Source organism: Phalacrocorax aristotelis, chromosome 3 (genome assembly GCF_949628215.1).
Source record: "Phalacrocorax aristotelis chromosome 3, bGulAri2.1, whole genome shotgun sequence".
Classification (NCBI taxonomy): Eukaryota; Metazoa; Chordata; class Aves; order Suliformes; family Phalacrocoracidae; genus Phalacrocorax; species Phalacrocorax aristotelis.
The window spans coordinates 125,057,500-125,079,431 of record NC_134278.1 but is presented as its reverse complement, the minus strand read 5'-3'; the positions used below and the strand labels follow the sequence as shown (position 1 = coordinate 125,079,431).

Genomic DNA, 21,932 nt, shown 5'->3' with positions numbered 1-21,932 from the left:
AGGCAGTGAGAAGCTGTGACTGCAGAACGAGCCCTCTCGCACTGAATCATGGACTGCACGCTTTCGCCGTTATCAGGGCTGTGCTACATGGCTTCCCTTCTTTATCTGCACAGGAAAGAACCAGTAAGGTATCTTTAGGACAGCTCTGTTAGTATTGTGCTGTGAGATTACCCACATCTAGGTAAGAGATTCCAGCCTGAAATTCATCTTTGCCTGAGCAGGACAGATACATTCACCAGAAGCACTCTGATATTCCTGGGCTTTTTAGGATGTTTGCTTTAAAAATGAAGCTGGAATTCTACCATTGTAACACTGCAAACATCATTCAACCAGAAGCAGCATTTAAAGGCAGCTGATGAAAAGCAGTTGTGACCAATTAAACGTTCCTAATGATGGGATGTTGCAAATCTATACGCGGTTTGTCACTGTGAGTTATGGAGAGGAGGTTAGGTTGGTATATCTCTAGTCAGACTGAGTGCAGTGGAATGGTCAGGAAAAGATAAATTAGGAAAAAGAATTAGATATAATCCTTTGCCATCTGTCTTTATCTTGCTAACCTACTTGACAGGACACTACAGAAATCTGCAGTCATTTTTTATATGCTTCATGTAGCTGAACAGCGTTTGCGGTACAAACTGGAATGAAAATGCTTCCCAGTAACAGTCAGCTTTCCCATTTGTTGACACCCTTTGCTTTCCTTTTAAAAAAAAAAGTAGGACTTTCCATGCAGCTGTAGGCTGCACCATTCAGTTTTGGTCTCTCCCCTTCGCTAGGACTCAGGGCAGGTGGTAAAGCTGAAATAGATTTTACCATTGGCTCTTCAGGGAAGTAAAAGGGCTGTTAAAATGTAGGTAACTCATGCTTCTCCAGCTTTCAGCCTGTAAAGGATATGTAGAGCTGGAAGAGATGTGACAATTGATCAGTATGGTATCACAGTCTCTCCATAACAGCTTTTGTCTATAGGTCTAGCAAATCATGTAAACATGAGCTTATCTCTAAGCACATGCCTGAGTATTTTGCTGCCTCTGGATTTTAGTGTACACGGGATTCTACTGATAATGAACCAGATAAGAGGATCTACTGTAGTGGGGAAAATACTCTGTAGCTTCTGCATGAAAATTTACCAGCTGCAACCCTGGGAGCCTTTAGTCTTTTTAAAGCCCTGGTGTTATTACTGGGAGTCATACTACAGGAAGGCAGTTAAAAAAAATTACCAAATATAACTGAAGCAAACCTCGAGGACCAATCCAGTTCTCAGTTTTGTAGGAATAGAGCAGAATGCCACTTTATCTTTGGGAGGGAGGAAAGAAGGAAGGAAGAGAGGGCAGGAGGCAGGGAGGAAGCTTTCACTTTATTTCCAGCTGCTGGGTATTTTTCTTTGCGAATGTGAAGGTTTGCAACTCAGTGTCTTTTCAGAATGCAGCATATGAAGAACTTTGTAGCTCCTTGGCTTCAGAAAATACAGCATAGGTGAGTAGCTCTTCAGGCATGAGCTGAAGTTAATCTGCTGTCCCTTCTGGGATCAGAGAGAGCGCCCACTAGGTACAGAGAAGTTACCCTCGGTTTTCAGATCAGTGGAGGAATTGGTCAGGCACTGGTTGAGAGCAAGGTTATGTCCTCAGTGGGAAGTCAGGCCATGAAAAGCCCAGACCACTGCTGCTTTCCATGTCTCACGGTCTTTTACATCAATGTAAAGCAAGGGAAAAGAGGTTTAAAAGAGATTATGCTGGTTTAACTAACCTCACAAGGAAGAAAAAGCAGGAGTCAGTTGTGTCAGGATGTAATTTTCACATTTTTGACTGGTGCATTAGACTTCAAAGAACTTCTTCCAAGTTTATTTTGAATTTCCCATACTAAAAATAAAGACACAGAGCAACTCATCAGTTTAGCTGAGAACAGCAGCTTTGAAATCATTAGGCAAGAAGAAGCCGTAGTGTTTTGAGAACAGCTCCTAATGCTGTTGTCTTTAATGGGGATGGCTAATCTTCCCTGTTTCCTCATATTCCCAGTGATTCTCTCTAATTGGAAGCCTGCCAGTTATTCTGCAAAACTCCTGACTCACTCTGACATCATTTAGGGCCTTCTTAATTGATGGCAGGATAACTTCAAAGTCAGAGAAGGGCTCTTGTTTGATGCTGTAAAAGGTTTTCCAAGAGGTTACAATCTCCAGTTTTTGTAGCATACTTTAAAGATAGTGGGATCAAAGGACAAACCCCCAGATCAGCTCGGTTTTAGAATACCTCACTTTTACAATTTCATTATAAAGTCAGTGGGTGACTTTTATTTTTTAATGTATCAATTAATTAATTTACCTTGGCCTTGCAGTCTATCTTGGGTTCTCTTCCTGCTGTCCATACAGGAATAGTAAAAAAGAGGCATTTGTTATATTGTCACGTTTCTTTTTTGCTTCACCCCTTAAATCTCAATCTTGTAAAAAATTATAATACTAGTCTTTTACACATTTATGAGGTCTTGCATTAAAGTTCATTCAAAGCATTTTATAAACAATAATATATGAAGGTTCAAAGCACACTGCTGAGGCATTTATTACCACATTTTTACACTCAGGAAAATATACCACAATAATCACTCATCTTGAAGACCACAATAACTGGCCATCAGGTTTTGGGCAATAGAAACACTTTAATGGAACCCAGCATTCAGAAGCTGAATCATTTTCTGAAAGCGTGGCTCTCGTCTAGTAACTGCCCAAGAACGGAGGCATTCAAAATGACTCTCCATCTTTGAGAATCGTGACGTTAAGATGTTTTCTTTGACCTCCACCTCCCGTCACTGCGTCTAATTAGTTCTTTTTTTTTTAATTCAGTGTTGCATAATTCTTGAATCTTCCCACTGTAGAGGCATAACACTATATTGTGAAAAACGCCACTTTATTTAAAAACAAAAAAAAAAAAGAAAAAGAGATGGCATTTTCCAGAAGCATTTGGCCTCAGCCTAGACCCCTTCTGGTTTCCATTGAAATTACTGTATATATGAATGCTGAGCAAAGTTGTTTCTTTGGAGATCTTGCAATGTTTTTCGTGGGAAACTTGTTTTATAATACATGCTCAGATTGGAGTTACATTTGTAAGCCCACTCTAGAGATCTCTGACCATGTGTGCTTTAAAAAAAAAGGGTGGTTACAGATCATGGTGCAGATTTTCCCTCACAAAAACATTTGGAAAACAAAAGCCAGAGAGAAAACTCCCAACTTTTTGTAAGCTTTGCAAGGAAGTTCTCAGAGGAACTGTCGTAAAAGCCCATTTTAGATTCAGTGTCATTAGCAGGCCAAAATGCATATTCCTTCTTTACCTTTCTGAGGAGGTCCTCTCACATACCAAAAAGATCCTAACGATCTGTGTTGATACATAGTTTTTCACACTAAATGCAAAAATGCTAGCTAGCTCCATATTCTGGTCTGTAAGGCATCCTAAAATGTGCTGCTACTAAGAAAAGCAAGTCTAAGAACAGCATTGAGGTGTGTGCATGTTTGACTTTGTGTGGGGAAGGGGAATTCAGCATTTCTCATCTCCTGATATTCTATGTCAATATAATCAGTTTATATTATAAAAACACTTACCCCACCTAAACAGCATTGAGGCAGATTCATCCTGGACTCATAAGACACGAAACATTTGTGTAGCTTCTAATTTGTGGATCGCTGTTAATAAAATGTTGCAAAAGGTACTTGGTTAGTCATGGCTTATGATATGAAGTCCAAGCCAAATCCTGTTCATGCCAGTATGGAGTAATATGGAGTTAAGAAAGAGTCAGAGACAAGGAACAACCTGCTTCTGTCAATAAAATATTCTTTCACCTTAGAAAGAAAAATAACCAAAAACGAGTTTTTTTCATACTCTCAAAAACAAACTAAACCTTTCCCTTCTCTTAAAAAATACCTTTATATCTGGCAATAAATTTGGTAAGATACAACATTTCAGTAAGGATTAGCAATACTTCTTCATTCAGAACTTCATAAGTGACAAAATTTACCTGAGAGATGAGGGAAAGGGAGATTAAAATAAGTCATCATGTTCTTAAAAAACAACCTGACTTTTAACTCGTGCAATAACAAAGGAAACCCAGCAGATGGTGCAAGGAGACCACAGTGCTAAAGGAGCTTGTCATTTTGCTCCACTTATGGACATCAGCCCTTAGAGGAGTTACTGTCTTATTATTCATAATGCACTGTAAGTGTTTAAAACAAATAGGACAAGAATTGTTTCAACTATGCATTCTGTGTCCAAAATTTTAGGTTAGATCGTGTAAGACTGATTTTGACTAACATGGCAAATGTATTCTTTTTAACTGTGAAACTGAGGCTTTGCTTTAAAAGCAATTAACATAAATGACAGTACAAAATTACTTAACTAATAAAAATGCTGGTGACTGCTTTTATTTTGAGTCTAATTGTTGTTGGGGAGGCAGTGTATATTATTTATCTGTCCTTTTTTGGGGGGAGAAATGTTTTTGTTTTGTAAGCATTTTGACTTATTGTTCCGCTGGTAGCTGAAGATCGTACCTGCATTACCCGAAGATGTAACAAGAAGAAAAAGACATTACACTTTTCAGACCATAGTTGCCCTCTGAGTAACAAGACCCTGCAGAGCTCCCTATCTGCAGCAGCTCTCTCTCATGAGTGCCAGCGAAGACCTGGAATCCAGCAATATGTCTGCTGTAATCCTACAAAATGTACAACTGGGGGCTGGCATCTGATTTTTTTTGGTTCATTCTTTAAATATTCTCTCTCTCGAACTTCTATGTCTGGCTTATGCCATATCAAGATAGACATTAAACACCTGAGAGATGATCCAGATCAAAGGCACCCCAATTTTTCTCTGTAAACTCTTATATAAAAAACAGTAACAGTGTTATTGCTATTTTGGTTGCACTTTCAGTTATTAGAATGGGCTTCAGAAACACCAGGACAGAAAAGTTGGCAATGGGGAACCCCTCTCTGCAGTGCTCTGCAGAAGCACTGGGCGACAGGAGGTAGGTCTGAAGTATCAGTATGACACACCTCTTCCTACTCATCATTTTGGCACCTAACCCTCCTGTCCCACAAGCACCCCAAGCACTCCTTGGCCGTAGCAGGCGGCCTGTAAAAATACATCCTCCAAATATGTTTTCAAACAACTAGGCTTATTTTATTCCAGCAGGCTGAAAATAAAACTGATGGGAGCTTAGGCCCTTTTTTGATTAATGGACGTCCTATCATTTTCCTGTTTGGTGCATGTATCTCCTACTGAGTGACTCTAAGAGGGTTTATTTTGGTGGGTGCTTTTTGCAGCCTTGGTGGCCGAGGCCCATGGACACCCACTGCACAAGCTTGAAAAGCTTGCCATCATCACACCATCTTTTACAGTCCTCGGAGACGAACAGTGGTTGCTTATTCCTGCCCTCAGTGTAGTCCCCTAAAAGGACATATTTATAAGGTGCACTTCCAAGGTCTCCCAGGGCTGACAGGTACGTCGGTCCTCCTGCCCTTTGCAGCAGGCAGGGAAGCCTGACCGGCCACGTCTGCGCTCCCTGATGTACTGGGGCCCTGCTGAACCCTGCCTCCTCCCTGCCTCCCACCCAGGCTGCCGGCTGCCTGCTACCTGCAGCCCAGCGTTCCAGTGCCGCAGGTTTATCCCTTTCTCTGTGCCTCCTGTGCTTCTCATCCAGCGCTTGCTAAGGGGACATTATCCTCTGCCTGAGCATCCAAGTCCATGGCAAGTCCCAGCTGGGCACTTCAGTTTTGTAGCTTTGGTCACAGTTGATACCACAGCGATAAACATGAATAGCACAACCTGTATGAACCTTTAAGGTAGCATTGTACATGTTTAACATCTGCCTCATTTTATAGATAATGTACCAATTTGTTTTTTGGTTTTTTTTCTGTTCACTTCTTTTGGGAGCAAGGCTATTTTCCTCTGCGTCTGAAGAGGCTGTTCTTTCATGCCAGAGTACTGTACTGCCTCATGTGTACACCTGGAAGTGGGCTTGATGTTGGGAGTCAGTGCATCGTTCACACATGATCACAGATGACTGCATTCTGCTTGAGTTATTCAGCAATGTGTTTTCTGGGGTATTGTGTCTCTTCCCACAGTTACTGCTTTTTTTCTTCTGCGTCTATCTGTGCCCTGTCAATCAGGCCTGCAGAGTGCGTAATTCACTGCTATCTCCGTGTCGTCTGTGCACAGCAGGTTAATGTATTTGAGGTTTCATAGAAATATGTGTTTACAAATACTATATTACATGAGCAAGAATTTATCTGCTCAAGAAAATAGTTTGCATCCCAGAACACGGTATGTCCAGAGGAAACAGTCTGATAGGAACACCTTCTCCTGCTGGTAGTTCTGGGAGGTCTTTATTTCATCACTCGCGGGGGGCTTTGGCTTTCACATGTTTCTTCTGTTTGCCTGTGATTCCTTTCATTACTGCTAGTCACATTAATGATGCCACTGCTCAAGGCGTCAGAAGATGGAAGCAGATTGAGCCGGGCTTTCTGTGAGACTGTTTCTCCATTAAGAAGAAAGATGCTATGCATTTTCTTTGTGTTCGTCGGCATTAATAAAATTTCAGGCATTTTAAGTGCTAATTTGGCTTTGCCATTTGGTGGCGATGCTGTGGTGATGCTCAAAGTGAGTAAATTTGAGGATGGATTGGAAGCAAACAGATCTGTGTTCTCACTGCGTGGGATATTCTGCCCACTGAAGTACTGCACTGCTTTAAACTCCTCCACTGACCAGAAGACCGAGTAGCAGCCCAAATAGCCAGATTTGGGGTGGGGAGGCGCATTCCTGTTCTCCCAATGGACTGTGGGAAGAGCAGTGTGTTCCCACTTCTTCTTTGCTGGTTGCCCTATACATGCCAGAACAGACCACCAGATGTTGGCTAGCCACTGTCATATTTGGCCAAGAAAGATTATTACTGGCTTCCTCTGCACAGGCTGTAGCTCCAGGGGAGAGCTGGGCAGTTCCCAAAGAAAGTGTCCATTCCCCGCAATCTGGGTATTGTGATTTCCTGTACATTCAACCTATCTCAGTAGATGCAGTACTGTTGAAAATGGGGCCATTTTTCCCTGATTTCTGGCCTTTCCAGTAGAAAAAATGGAGGCCACCACATGATTTCATCTTGGATTTCTTCCAAATCCTTTAGGTGGTGAACTTGGCTTGACTGAGGCTTTCTGTGTCTTTATGTTGTTTCTGTCAGATTCACATTCAGCTGCTGCATTTTTTGGGCTGTGTACAGTGGCAGCTATAACCATGTCAGCCTTTTTCTTCGTGTTGGATACCCAAGGCTTAGCGTGAATGCTTCAGAGGCATGTGCTGAAGGTGATGTGGGGCTGCCAGCAGCAATCTAAAATGCTCGCCAGTAGTTCACAATCACTCTCTGCTCAAGCGGTTTCCTATTCATGGTTATGCTGACAGCACCTTCCACTTGTAGATATTATTGAGAGATTTAGCTCTTCTGTTTGGATGTATCTCTCCATTCTGCTGGAGACAGTAAAATCAAGCTATAGGTTAGCAAGTGGAACGTGTCTTTTTCTAAGATGTAGCACTCCTCATTAGCAATGTGTTATATATCTGGCTCTTTATTAAAGGTGGGATAAATGAGTGTCTGCATTTTCACACGTGTAATAGTTGCATCCTGTGATGATACCAGTTGTCCATACTGCATCTTTATGAAGGTGCGGTATCAATGACTTGCACATACGTGAAAACTGTGGAAGAAAAGTTGTCAGACAGGTTACGAATCCCAACGGACTCTGGATGAAGTCTGTGCATTTGAGAGTAGGAAGCTGCTGTATTGCTCTAGATTGCTGAGGTCAGTCCCAGCCCTTGGGAGATCAACATATGTCTCATAAAGGGTACTGCAAACAATCCCAACACCATTATGGTTTTATTCAGCTCCGGATCTATTCCCTGACTCTTTCTAACCGACAGAAGAAGATGGGATCATGATGTATCACAGCTTCTGCCACACGATCTCTGCCTCCATCCCCAGAACATCAGCAGCCATTACCCTGATCCCTCAGAGTCCTTTTAATACATCTTGCTGACAGTGCTGATGCTTTCCCACCTCACATCTGATCCCAGTGGTGCTCTCAACCATTTGCATCTGCTCTTTTCCTGGATGTGATGAGGTAGTTTCTTTCCTCATCCAACAGTTCTTGTCAATACCCCATGTACCATGAATATGTTTGTTCTCACCAAGTTGGGTATTTCCTCACTTGTAGCCATTCAGTTGAACACTCCTTTAGTGCTTGTTGAAGTTACTTCAGTCTTCAGAAGGGGTAGGTTGTCTGGCTCCTCAACATCCATACTGCTTATGTGACTTGTGGTAGGCCCTGACATTAGTTAAAGATGTCTTCCTTTTCCATTCTCTCTACTGCTCCAATTATTTTTTCCTTTTATGCTGTAGTCACTCCTGGAGGCAGAAGTTGTAAAGATGGAAGTAGATGAAGGCATTTGTATGCCTGGAAGACATCCTCCTCTTCAAACGCTTCTTGATATGCCTCCTAACAGCTTCATTGCAGGAACGCTAGTGGATATTGCCAGCTCAGCATGTTTAATATTTTTTTAAAATTTGTTCTGCTTGCATTGCCTGCATGAGTTGTTTGCTTCAAACTTAGAGCCCTTGTGTGGTGATGAATACACCGGGTGCAGCTGAAAGCAGAGGATTTGGTGTTGCCAGCAACACTGATTTGACTTGCTATGTACTCTGCCTAATGCATGGAGTCATTGAATTGCTTTAATTCAGCTTTGCATGGTTAAAATTCCTTTCCCTCCTTGGCATAGCTCTAAGGAAGCCTTTGCAACCTAACACACTTAGTAATGTCCTACTGTCTCCCTAGCATTTATTCTCCTGACTAAGTGCTGCTGCTGTCTCTTGGCACAGAGCTCAGAGTTTTATTTTTGCCCTTTTGCACCATATTAACGTCATTGCTGTACAAACTTTCCTACCCTGTGCACATTTTTCTCACAGCAGCAAAGGTCTTCCCTGATGTTCTCTGCTTCATATTTATGCATTTGCTTTTGATGTCATTTTATGCCTCTCAGTTCTGCCTTCTGAGCTAACTGTGTCCACACCAACTATGCTCCGCTTTTGGTTGGGTGCTTTTGCAGCAGTTTTAGACACTCCTGTAGTTTACTAGCAGTGAGGACAGCTTTTCTTTCAGCAGTCTCATTGCACTTTTTTCCCACTTTTGACTCTACCACTAATTACTTAAGGTTTTAAGATTGCATACTCGCATGAATCAGCCATCTTCTGCACAGTTTGGCAGCATACCAATCTATTGTTTCTGCAGCTTCTTGATTACACAACTGTGGGGCAGATACCTTCTCTATGTGTCATTTTTCTGAGGACTGGAAATGCTCTGAGACATTTCTAGGATTTTGCATGGTGTTCTTCCAGTCTGCAGTTGGTATACATCCAGATGCTGCAGAAACGCGTGGGAGCCATCGCCCGGTACAGCTAGCAGAGTGAATGGGCTTACTTTGGCTTCCTGTTTACCCAGCCCCATAGCAATGGGTTACATTTCCCATGTGACTAAGGAATGGCTAGCAGAGCTACTGCTGATACTTCCTCTTTCATTTTCTGCAGCTTTGGGACAGGAACCTGGTATGAACCCATGATGTCTTCTCTGTACTTCAGTGTTTTGGGGAAGTGTAGGGCTGTTTGTTTTTTTCCAGTCTTCAGAGCTGCCTGTGACACATGCCCACCTAATCTCTTTTGCCACCATATCCAGTGTCCACACTGGAACTGAATATGAACCTGACACAGAGTACCAGGGAGCCAATCTGATCCCTGTCTTCTCCCCTTTCCCTCCTCCTCTGGGAGTGCTACAGTGGTAAGGAGCTCCCTGGCTTTCAAGCAGAGCTACCTCCTCTTCTGGAGCTCACACAGCCCATCCCAAAAGGAAATTGTCAGCTCTTCCTTTGTGGTGCTAGGGCAGGCTCTAAACAGTCAACTGGGAAGCACTGCTGTAACGGAGACTGTGGATTTTGTATAAGAGTCAAAGCAAGAGACAGCTGTGCAGCCTGAAAGATGATCAGAAGATAAAATGGCAAAGGCTGAATTTCTAAAGACATTCTAATGCCAATTAGAAGTCTGAAATCTTCCTGGCTTGCCCTGCCCCAGAAATTCAGATCAAATAATGCACTGAGTTGTTCCCACAAAAGGAACTGGAAATTCAATAGGTCAGATTGTCAGCTAGGATAAGTCCACTGACTCCAGGGGAACTGCTCCACGCTCTGTCATCAGAGAACCTGGCCCCATGACCGTGAGCTGCAGATTTTCCACATGGCTGTTTCCTTGGGACTTGCATCATCGCCCTGCACAGCAAGGAGAGTCCAAGGTCCCAGCGTAGGAGGATTTTTAAGGAAGCAAAGCAAGAGACCCAAAAAAAGATCAAGTTCATGTTGTGCCTCCATAATACTACCTGGTTTCGTAGCTTGTGGATCAATATCTTCCCACATTCTCAGGTGCTACATGATTGGTGCCAGAGCTCTGTGCAGAGTCCTTCAACTCACGCCAGAAATGGGGGAAGTCAAGGACCCACAGAGCAGCTGTGCTATGGCTTTGCTTCTAGCCAGTCCCACCCCATCTATGATGCAATACTGTGGGATCAGGGTACAGATAAAGAATGCTTTAAAAGCATTAGTTTTCCTCACTGCTGTCTCCTGACCTGCTGTTCATTAATATAGAAAGGAATATCTTGTCTCTCAGTCTTACAGTGAGAACCCAAATCATCAAATAACATGTAGGATTTCTAGGATGAGCAATGCCAATGGAAATGAGTTTTAGAAATTCTGCCAGAAATTCCCAAAGCATGACATTCTCCCTTAGGCAGAGAGCCTGCAGACAGTTCTGTGCATCAATTAATAGGTGTTAAGTCACATATTCAGCCTCATGTGGGCTGCTCCATCAGTGAAATTCAGCTAAAAATCACAGTGAGGAAGAATTTCAGTGCTCCTATGAAGAATAACGATCATTACCTAACACACTTCTCCTTGCAAAGGCATGAATTCAATGATTTACTAGTTCTTTCCCATTACTGACTACTGTGATCTTACACTCTGTATATCATATTAACAAAATAAGAGCTTTGGTGTGATCCCTTCCTGCCCCCTGCTGTCACCCTGAACCTTTTATGTGAGGACTGAAATTCTAAACTGTTTGTTTTAAAATTGTCAGGACAGCAGGGGGAAAAACTCTGGAAAATGAGCTACTAATTATTAATGTGAATGCTTTTCATATCCATCTCCTACTAACTGTCTCGGTGGAATGATTCAGTTGAGCATAGTGCAGTGAGAAGATCCATTTGTCATACTTCTTTAATTTTTTATCCATTTGTAAAGCATCTCAAAACGTAGCCAGCAAAAAACAAGCAAAGAAATTGCCCAAGGCATCCTCTTAAAGAAGCAGTGTGGGCTGGGTTCTGTTCTGCCACAGATTAGTCTAAATCGGTAGTTATTCCATGATGTCAGTGAAACCGAACTGCCGAAATGCAGAGGCGAATCTGGCCCCATGATCTAATTCCATGATGAAATTTCTAGTGTAAATAATGACTGTTGCTGTTCGGCCCTTCCCCCCCCCCCCCCACTCCCCAAAGTGCTTTAATGAATAATGAATTTTATGAATAAGCTTTAATGAATGACTGAATAAACTTTAACGGCCAAACTAGCAGGATCGTAAGTTAGAACACTTTCCTTCACACTTTCCTCTCCTTCTATAGCCCGGCTGCCTTCCTTTGCTTCCTTGAACCAGAGAATTGCCCCTTTAAACTACCTGTCAATCACAAATACAATTACCACATCCCAGAAGGGATTATCAAACTGCAAAAGTGGACAGTTTTTAATTCCAGGAAAGACGTTCCATATTTGTTTTAAACATCTAACTTATGTTCCAAAATACAAGTGCTGAAACAGAACAAACCTTTAGGCATTTGTTTGTTGCTTCCTCCCCTTGCCCCGAGACTAAAATCCATTCATTTCAATCAAGTCATTCAGAGGAAGGCTGTAAAATGAATGACACAATTAGCCACTTAATATAGTGCGTATGGAATTTTAATTCCAGCTGAAAATCAGAGAGGCTTTTCTAAAGCTGTTAACTGGCCAAAAAAACCCCACCCCAAACTGGTATTTGAAGACAAACAACACTTTTTAGTTCAGTGCTACTTTTTTTGTTTGGGGTCCCTAGAACTCTAAGCATTACCGAATAAACCTTGCCTTCCATCAAAAGGGGGCGAATATACCATTACAGACAGAAGGAGTCAGGAAGGCGGTGAGACTGAGGACCTGGTTTTGCCTGGCTACAGTGCAGTCACAGAGAACGAAGTGACTGCTCGTCTGACTGCACACTGTGGGGACCAGTCTGGGGACAATTTTCTGAAATGTCTTCCAAGTGGCTCAAGCACAACATTCAAAACTGGAGGCACCTCCAATCAGTCTGTACTTCTGATAATACTTAGTCAGGCACCCAAAGTCATATGAACCCTGTGTATCTGATCCAGCAGCAGTTTTAACCAAATGCCTTCTGACCGAAGCAATGGGATTTTATGGGTGCAGCTTAAAAAGTAATCAAAATAAACAAATAAAACACCCCTTACAGGAGAGCTAGAAGGCACTGGGCAGTTTGCTATCTCATGAACTTGACTGTCTCTGTAACCAGTCCATCCTGTTCAATCCTGCTGGCCACTCGTTTCTGTTCTGCTTGTATTGACATATTCTGCAGGCTTTTAACCATGGTACTGAGTCAGGTAGCACTAAAAGATGACCCATTAGCCAGTTAGATTAAACAAGAAACACTGAACAGCAGATAATAGCCAAAGGGTAGGGAATGGGAACAAGTCAACATTACTCAAGGGGTTAGCAAGATGTTCCAAAATGCAATCTCAGTGTTCATTTCGTTGAGTAAATATACAGTCCACCCCCGTTTGCACAAGCCTTGATCACATGAAGTAATAATTTCTGGTGAAAAAAGCCACATTCCCCCAGCGTGGATTTTGTGTAACGAAACACTCTCCCCCACACACGCTCTTCCCAGGCTTTGGGAGCGATTTCATTTACCTGCATTACTTTCCCTGTCCGCGGATTGCTCTCAGATCCATGTGCCCATACCAAGGGGAATGCAGCAGGAAACGCAATGGTTAACCTATGAAAAAAAAGGCCCAAGAAAATGCTGGAGACAGAGGGAAAGGTTAAAAAAGCATGTGTTTAAAGTGTTGAAATCCCATGGCATTGATCTATACACCAGATTACCTCAACTGTACCCTTTTCTTTCTTTTTTTATTCTTTTTGTGCAAACCAAAACAACCATATTAAAAATATGCTTACCGGTGTAAATATATATTCTTTATGTTCTTTTTTTCGTTTTGTGTTTTGTTTTGGTTTTTTTTCCCAAGGATTGAACTAAACTTTGTAAACCAAATATGCTCTTTATGCTTCGGGTTGCATGTGGGAGGGTTTTTTTTTATTTTGTTCTGAGAGAGGAGGTGAGGAGGAGCTTCCTGATTCAGACTAATGGAAACCATTGAGGGTTGCCCTTATATCACATCATGTCAATCCCATGCACTTTACTAGCTGCATAACTCCAAGTCACTGCAACATTATTCTCAGCCTAATCTGGCGTGCCTCGTTGAAGGGGAAAAATTAAAAGTGAACCTGATTAAGAAAGCATCTGAAGGTCTGGTGGAGATCTGCAGCATCTAAACTCTAAAAGGTTGTGGGCCATTTTCCTGAAGAATTGCCTGAGTTGAACAGGAGTACAGAGTCTTGTATCACAACTGGTACACAAAAGATGGAAGATGTCCACTGAAATTTTGGCGCTTTTTTTCATGTTCTATAGGCAGTATGAATCAACAGGGTTGTTGGCTCTCTGGGGGCTCTCTACAGGCCTGGCAACACCACTGGAAGCCCCTTCCCAGGACACTAGTGCAGGAGCTTAGTGCAGGAGGCCAGCAGTTGAGAGTCACATGTCAATCTTTCACTCTGGTTGCTACAGAGGATTGATTGGGAAAGAGGAGGGAACAGTCCAGTTTTTCCAGTATTCTTGGCCTCTTGGGGACTTGGTGCTGAGGCAAGAGCCATTGCTCTGATCCTTTGTGTAACCAGGCTGCTGGCCTGGCACACCGATGCTCTGTTAACCTCTGGAGCCCCACAGCTTCTCACCTTGCAGCTCTCTGGTATGGTCCTCAGCTGCTAAGCGTCAGACCTCGAAGCGAAATGCAAACATTTTATTTTTAGATGTTTATAAAGGTCCCATCACAACATCCCTGGCCTCATATAATAATCAATAAAAAACACCAGCAAAGGCCTGCAGACAGTTAAGAAATCTCACTGCAGAGTTAAATTGTACAAGACCTCCAAAATAAACCTTTCCAGCCTGAGCAGATACAGAGCCTGGCCTCGCACTCTGACAGTCAGCATATTTGGAAGCAAATGAGGGATCTGTCACTGATGCCTGGCAGTCTTGGAAATGTAATATTACAAAGACTTATAAAAATGCATCTCAGAGTGCTTCATGCACCACTTTTTTTCTCCTTTAATTATTTGATGTTTTTAACTGCAGGAAACACCCCCCTGCCCTTAGAACAAAAGCAACTGTGTCACAGGGATCATGGTCTCTTTAAAGTTCATGTGGTTACAACATTGATGTCCCACTTCTGTCACAAACTGTGTCACTGCACATCTGGTCTGGTCACGTCTGCTTTCTGCATGCCCTTTCCTGCTTAGGGATCACCTTGAGAGGATGTCGCCCTGCATCCACCGGCTGGTGAGCAGCCATGGTGGCACCTGTCCAACAGAGGAAACTGATGAGCCATCATGTTTCCCCACCCAGCACCAGCAGGGCCCTGGGTTGATTGCTTTCTTGAAAATGCTGCATCCAGATGGAAATTCCCACTTGGAGAAAACTCTCCAAAATGCACGTATCCATAGGACATTACTGGGCAAAACAAGAAAACAAGTCTGTTTGTGTCTCTAAAGCCTGCCTCCACACTAATTTGAATTCAGGCCTCGTTATTCCTGTTGCGCTCACTGCAATAGCTTACCACTGTCAACAGGAGGATTTATCAGGGTGGCCAAGCACTGACTGACTCAGCGTGGTTGGAGCTTAAGAATTGCATGAGGATGGATGGGCAAAAGTTGGCATGGAGGAGCCAGTGTTCAGCCCAAAATGGCTGCAGGGGGAAGCTCTTCTACAGAATAAAATATACCATCAGGCAAATTTAAACTCCTTTTCCCAGCTACAACCTTTCCGTCATTCTGGTCAAAGATTGGAGGCTGTTTCAGCCAGACTGGGGTTTAATACTCCCTGGTCTGTTCTGTGAGATGCAAGAGACATGGCAACATCAAGCTTCAACATGCTGCTTTCCCACAGTGTTGAATTTTGAACCACTGACCATGCTTGCCACCTTTGCACCACACTTCCTGAGTGGGTTAGACCCACAGACCTTTATGCTCCCCTCCATATTACAGACAGACAGCAATCTCCTAATCTCTTTGCTCAAGAAGTCAACAAATAAAAAAACTTGTGGCATGTCTTCCACAACACACATGCTTCTCATAATGGAGGTGTAGACAAAAGCTGTAGAAAAGGCAGGTGAGATACTCTCTGCATACTGCCTAGCTGGGAGGACATTATTTCTGCTTATTTTCCTGGGTTGCCATTTCAAACATGATGCCTTGAGTGGGATTTGTCTCACCCTGCTTTAGATATCTACATCTGAGCCAGTCACCTTTCATATTCAATGAAGAGAAATAGGCTTGTCTGGGGTGTGAATCATCTGATTTACTTTATACGTCTCCTTTAGAATAAGATGAATCACACCCCAGAAGTGCTTATTTTTCTCCATTGACTATAAAGGGAATCAAGATGAATACTCAGATACAGACATCTACATCTGGTCAGATGACTCTTACCCTGCAGCTTCTGTGAAACAGCTTCAGGTAACGTCCTCCACACAGGCAATCACTGCCCTGCCTCTGTCTGTCACTCATCCGTGCCATAGCCTGAAACCAGGACAGGTTTTTGCTCATGCTCCCACCCCAAAATCTACTACATGACCAAAGCCAGCATAGAGATCTGAACACCAGTCTTTGCTAGATGAATCTACAGAAATTAATGGGGGAAATAATTGGGAAATGTATTACTATATTGAAGGAAATCTCAGAATGGAAGGGTCGACTGGAGTAACATGCATGGAAGGAATTATCATTACTGGCATAGCAGATGGGATCCCATTAAAAATACTCAGTTCAGGGTGGGGCTGGGGGGCATCCTCATTTCCATTGGCAACTGTAACACCAGGGACCACAAAAAAAGAAGAGTTATCAACTATCAGCAGATTTTGAATTTTTTACAGAACCCAAGATAAAAGGCAAAGGAAGTAGCCATTTGGAGAACTCTTGCATTCATCCCCACAGAGCTCTGAGAGGGCAGGTATTGGTAAGGCTGATTCCTAGGGCATTCCCAGTGCTGGAGCAGTGATGTGCACAGAGCGCAGGGAAGTGGCAGTGGCAGATCACCTGATGGCACAGTGCTCCGCTACAGCCCACCTACACGAGGACAGCCATGTCAGCCAGCGATCAATGGCCTGTCTCCCTACAGCAGATACCCCTTTCAGCTCATAGCCATCAGCAGCCTGTGAATTCTGCTGAAGTCTAGCCCTGGTTCAGTTATATTCACCCTACATTTGTATGGTACTCTTATTTCCCTGCTTTTGTTCATATCATCAGCCATGTGCTGCTGATAGTTATCACGGGCAAACTGGTTGAAAGATTCCATTGAGGACCAGCTCATCTCATGAACGTGACACCCAGCACATGCTGTGGTTTTTCAGTGAAATCAATAAGAAACATTACCTTGCTTGGTATACATTCATTACCCACAATGCTGTTTCCTTGACCTGTCAGGGCGTTTCCATAGACATCCTTTGCAGCTGTCCTTAAGGTTCAGGAATCTCCCTGGCCCCTGTTCCCATCCATGCCCTCAAGAGCACTCACTTGCCATCAGAGGTGTCAAAAAATACAGCATACACTTCTCACATGAGGCACGTACTAGCCAGAAATAACTAGTGTTTCCATTTGGCATGGCTATCTACCCTTTGATCTTCCAATCATTCACTATACCCACATGCTGCAGCTACACAAGGGAACATTCATTTGCTCCTTTTCCAAGTCTCCAGCAAGAGATTTCCTAAGGGGAATAGGACAAGCTGGGTTTCTGCAACTGACAGACACAGAATCATAGCCCTGTTGATAACCATTAGCACAGACCTATAAAATGTCCAGGACAAACACAAGTTTTGGTTAAAAACAAACAAAAAGATTTTTATAACATTGATGAAGTATTAAAAGATTGGTTTATTTTTACAAAGACAATGCAAAACATCTGGAATCTCAAATAAGTCTCTGTATGCACTGTTTTAACCCAAGTTCCCTGATATTCATGGAATTACCCCCGCACTTCACTCTGAGCGGAGCTGACTGGCTGAGGTGAACCAGGCTTTTTCCCTGCATTAGGAGAAGCAGCTGGACACAGAACTTTTGCTTTGTATGGACAAACACAGTTAGCTGACGAGCCATTTTTTATGGGAACATTTGGCTGAGCAGCCACCCCCAAAACCAGGCCTCAGTTTCTAAATATTCTGACACCACAAAAGGGTATGTGATAACCTTCTTCATGGGCCTGACATCACTCTCCTATGCTACCACAGCACCTGTCATCCTCTCCCTGCAACTTATGAGTTGACTCACCTGTAGATGACTCATTTCAAGCTATACTCTGTAAACAAAAGGCAATATGCTCAGTGCTGGGTCTCTAGATACGCTAGTTACCGCCAGTTCTATCACTTTCTCTTCCTTGAGAGAGGGAGACAGGTGAAGCCAAGGCAGTGGTGTCCTTCAGATTGCAACCTGAGGACCTCTGCTACCCATCAGAAAGCCACACCTTCCTAACTCAGTACTTCCTTGGGCTGCCTCTGACTTTGCTTACAGCAGCAGGAAGTTGCACCGTATGCCACCTGCCCAGAATATTGAGCATTTGGCTTAAAAAGCACAAAGTCATGGGGAAATGATGACTAACGGTAAGGCACCGTGGAATCCAATCCCCAGGGGAGTACCTGCAGACAGCCTAGCAAATTGGTATGGATGTACGTTAGCTTGCCAGACTTGCATCCGGGGCTAATTTAATGGAGTATTGCTGCAGCACAAATAAAGGCAGGAATATTGCCTGGTCCTCCAGTGATCAGTTTCAGTGAGCTGTTTCAGACCATCCTGGGTCAAAACTACTCCAGTTACGTTGGCATGCTTAGATCAGGTGAAAGAACATGATGTGACAAATCTGTGCCAACCTCTGAGGATCGCTTGCTTCAGACACTCAGATTTAGAAGCTGGTCAGCATAGCCCCTGAAGCCTTTCATCTTGGTATTACGCATAGAAAGAGAACATAATAAGTTGAACTTATACAGGCTTTGTAGACTGCTGTCAGTGTTGTGAGGGTACTCCTGTGTCCACTGAGTTGGGTGGTGAGGTTCCCACTGCCTTCCCTGGGCACACAAGCAGGGAGTGTTGAACTGCACCTGGAGACAGGGAGGAAACACACTTGGAAAGCTGATAGGATGTGCAGAGCTCAAGGGCAAGCTGGCACCCTCCTCCCACAGCTGCAGCTACTCGGTGACTGTAAGCAGTACTCTTGTGCGACAGAAGTTTCAGGGATTCAGATATCACTGGGATTTTCAAAGCCTAGCTCTCAGCGGTACAAAAGACCTCAACTTGCAGCTTTCTGGGACTAGGAGGCAGTTCATTCACAGCACCATAAAAATTCAAACCTATTCAAGAGCTGACCTTCATTCAACTATCCATTTGAATAATGACACAAGTCAGGATAGAGCAATTGTGTTTTCAAGGCTCTATTTCTGAAGGTTTTGCCGTGTATTTAACTTTACCTCAGAAAACGCCCTTTGCAGCAGACAGGAGTCTTGTGTTATATATAGAAGTGCATGATAGCAATAGACAGAGAGGAGCCACAGGGCTGACAATAGGGAAGGGTCCGGCCTTTGAAGAAAGGTTTGGGGCTCATCTCACTTGCTGAGAAATCTGGGGTCTGCAGCAGGTGAATGAAGGGAAGGAGGCAGCCCTGGGAGGGATGAGTTGCAAGCTGGCTCAGAGACAGAACCTTTTCACTTCTCCTTGCCCCCCCCACCTTGCTGGCGCTGCTGTGGGGGCTTCTTCTCCCTCAGGAAGACCTACATCACAGAGGCAGTCTCCATCAAGGAGGCAACCACAGCCCTGCACTGGCCTCTGCAGCAGCCAAAAGACAATGGCAGCTACAGCTGGGGTCAGTCCTGCCTCCGGCATCTGTTTTCACAGTGTCAAGCCCAGCTGCTCAGCTGGGGCCTTACCCCTCTCTCTTGCCAGTCTGGTAACCCACAGCCAAACGCCCCTTGATTTGGAAGTCGGTACTCCCCACCTGCCTCCAGCATATGACCCTGCCCCAGTTTTGGATTACCCCGTGAGTCATGTTTTTTTCCACTTCCCTCTCCCAGCCTCCCCAGCAGAGAGGCAGCACAAGGACAAGGGTAGAGCAAGCACCCATCACTATCTGGCTCTGACCCCAGTGAGCAGCAGGCTCTGGGGAAGCTGGGGTGCAGACCAAGCAGCTGAGCAATCTTTATCTCCGGTCGGGGTTCAGGTGTCGTGGGGCTCAGGAGAAAGCCAGTGGAGGGCAAGGTTCCTCGCTGCTAACCTGGGTTGCCAAATCAGGGTGCTCAGGAAGCCACCTCCTGCCCTGCAAGGCTGGCCTAGCTGCCGTAAGGAACCTCCTGCCTCCGCTTGGACCCCAGCAAGCACCTCCCTCCCCCTCTGCCTGCCTGCCCATTTCAGGCATACGGATACCTTCTGCAGCCTAAGGAAACAGCTCTCCGTGGGGTGCTACGCAGGAGGCAAATTCCACCGCTGGGGTCAAATTCCTCAAGCAAGGAGTCTGGAAGTCCTTCAATACTGGATAAAGACTGCAAAATAACAGAGCTCACAGCCCCCTCAGCAGAGCTGAGTTTTAACCAGCAGAGTTGCTTTCTAATCTGGGCCTCATGGTCAGTGCGATTGCATGAAATGCCTACAACAGTGATTATCGCGAACACTTAGTAATGCTCCTTGACCAAAATTAAGTTACTCACAAAGTGATTTCTTAGAATGACTCCTTTGCTTGCTCTTCCTGAACTATTAAATTACAAGTCTGTGATTAATTACTACAGCAACTGCACAGCAAACTTAAAACTGTCACCTAAGAACAAAAGGTCTTTTAGATAGGGGATGTTTACTTTCAGCTGGAAGGGCACATGCTCAAATTTGGTCAAGTGTACCTTACTTGCATTTTAATTCTTCAAGTTGAAAATAGCAGCTGGCTGCATGGAGAAGCAGAAAGGTGAAAATGTCATTGGATAAAACCTCCGACTATTTCTCACAACTGGCACTAACAAATGGTTTCCGGAAGCTAGAGGTCACTGCGCACACAGTCCTACTGCTTTCAGGCATGAACCTGAAGTTATTGTATGTAACTGGAATTCCTAAAACAAGGTCAGATAGTTTATCCCAAATGTTAGCAAATTCCAACAGCTAATCTAACACAGACGCTTTCATTCCCTCCAGTGGGATGCTTCAGAGGCAAAGGAGGAGTGGTTTTGAACAGGGCTGCTGCTTCCTCAGTGCGTACAAACAGCAATCACACTGCAGATGGGCTTTTTGTTTCACCCAGATCTGACTGTAACTGCTGTGACCCTCCCCCAAAAGGTATTAAGCCTAATCTACATAGATATATAATTTTTTAATGCATAGGGCAGCGGGAGACACTAGCTACTCTGTCACCTAAGTGTTTTTGGAAGAGGAAAAAGAGCTATTCAGCATTAAAGATTCAGGAATGTCTGTTGACATATTAAGGAAACAACCTCGGGGGACAGCTGACACGGCTCCAAGAAGCATTACCAAGGGAACAGTGACGCAAATGTCTTCCATTTTTACAGGCTGGCAGCTCGCCAGGTTCCCTCGCCTGATGGCTGATGTAATGCTAATCCCTATCTGGGTTAGTGCTCAGATATCAACCACAGCAGCTCACTCTGCTGCAATCAATATAGCACACTTTTTATAGAAGAGCGTATTAAAAAATTCTGCTCTAATCTACTAGGAATATGTACAGTAGAGTAATAGCAGGGGAAATCTAATGGCTAGCCTGGAGCTCACCCAGCGTGTGCTTTTGCAAGCATGCACGTGTGTGCGCAGGCTTGTACACAAACCCATCTACACCTTGAATAATGGCAAGTCCAGGCGAGGGCCACGCGTTGAGAAAGGGCTGGCTGTTCATCACGTACAAGAAGAGCCTTCCAATTCCTTTATTAAGTGATGTACCAGCAGAAGAAAACAAGCAAAATGGGGCTGGAAAATAAAATGGGCTATCAGTTATAGCATAGAATAAAATGAGGTTTTTTAGGTAATAATGATGACATTTTGTACTTCTATGAGTGCCAGAGGGCTCTGTGGGGATTAATGAAGCCTCACAGGAGCTCTATAGAGTAGACAGCACTGAGGAGGGACTCGCAGTGAGTCACTAGTAGTCCAAACCCATCAGCCCCGCAGCCAGTGTGTCAATTCCATAGCAGACACTGACACTAGTACCAGAAGACAAGACATGAGCAGCAGAAGAATCCAGGGATCCTGAATTACCATGTAATTATCTGAGTAGTCATTTGGCTTGCTCATAAGAGAACTTTGAAAATCTGAGTAACCTCCAGTGGATATAGTCCTGGCTTTACACCTTCTACCACGAAAAGTCCTTTCAGTGCTTAACTGCGCCCTAAAACCAGTCTAGAGCACTGGTTTGCTACTAAGTGGATCATCACCCTCCCTTCTGTCGGTGATAACCCCACACCAGTTTATTTTACAAGGTAT

General features: G+C 43.9%; 1 long non-coding RNA gene across 2 annotated transcripts; it reads right to left on the bottom strand.

Moving 5' to 3' along the window:
- Positions 1-111: 111 nt before the first annotated feature.
- LOC142055464 (uncharacterized) lies at positions 112-10,523 on the bottom strand. 2 transcript variants are annotated; one of them, XR_012659937.1, is made up of 3 exons: positions 10,430-10,523; positions 3,581-3,661; positions 112-1,853 (listed from the first exon to the last, which is right to left on the bottom strand). It is a non-coding gene; the product is annotated as an uncharacterized LOC142055464 (long non-coding RNA). The 2 variants fall into 2 exon arrangements; XR_012659938.1 differs by lacking the exon at positions 112-1,853 and adding an exon at positions 2,257-2,347.
- Positions 10,524-21,932: the final 11,409 nt, after the last annotated feature.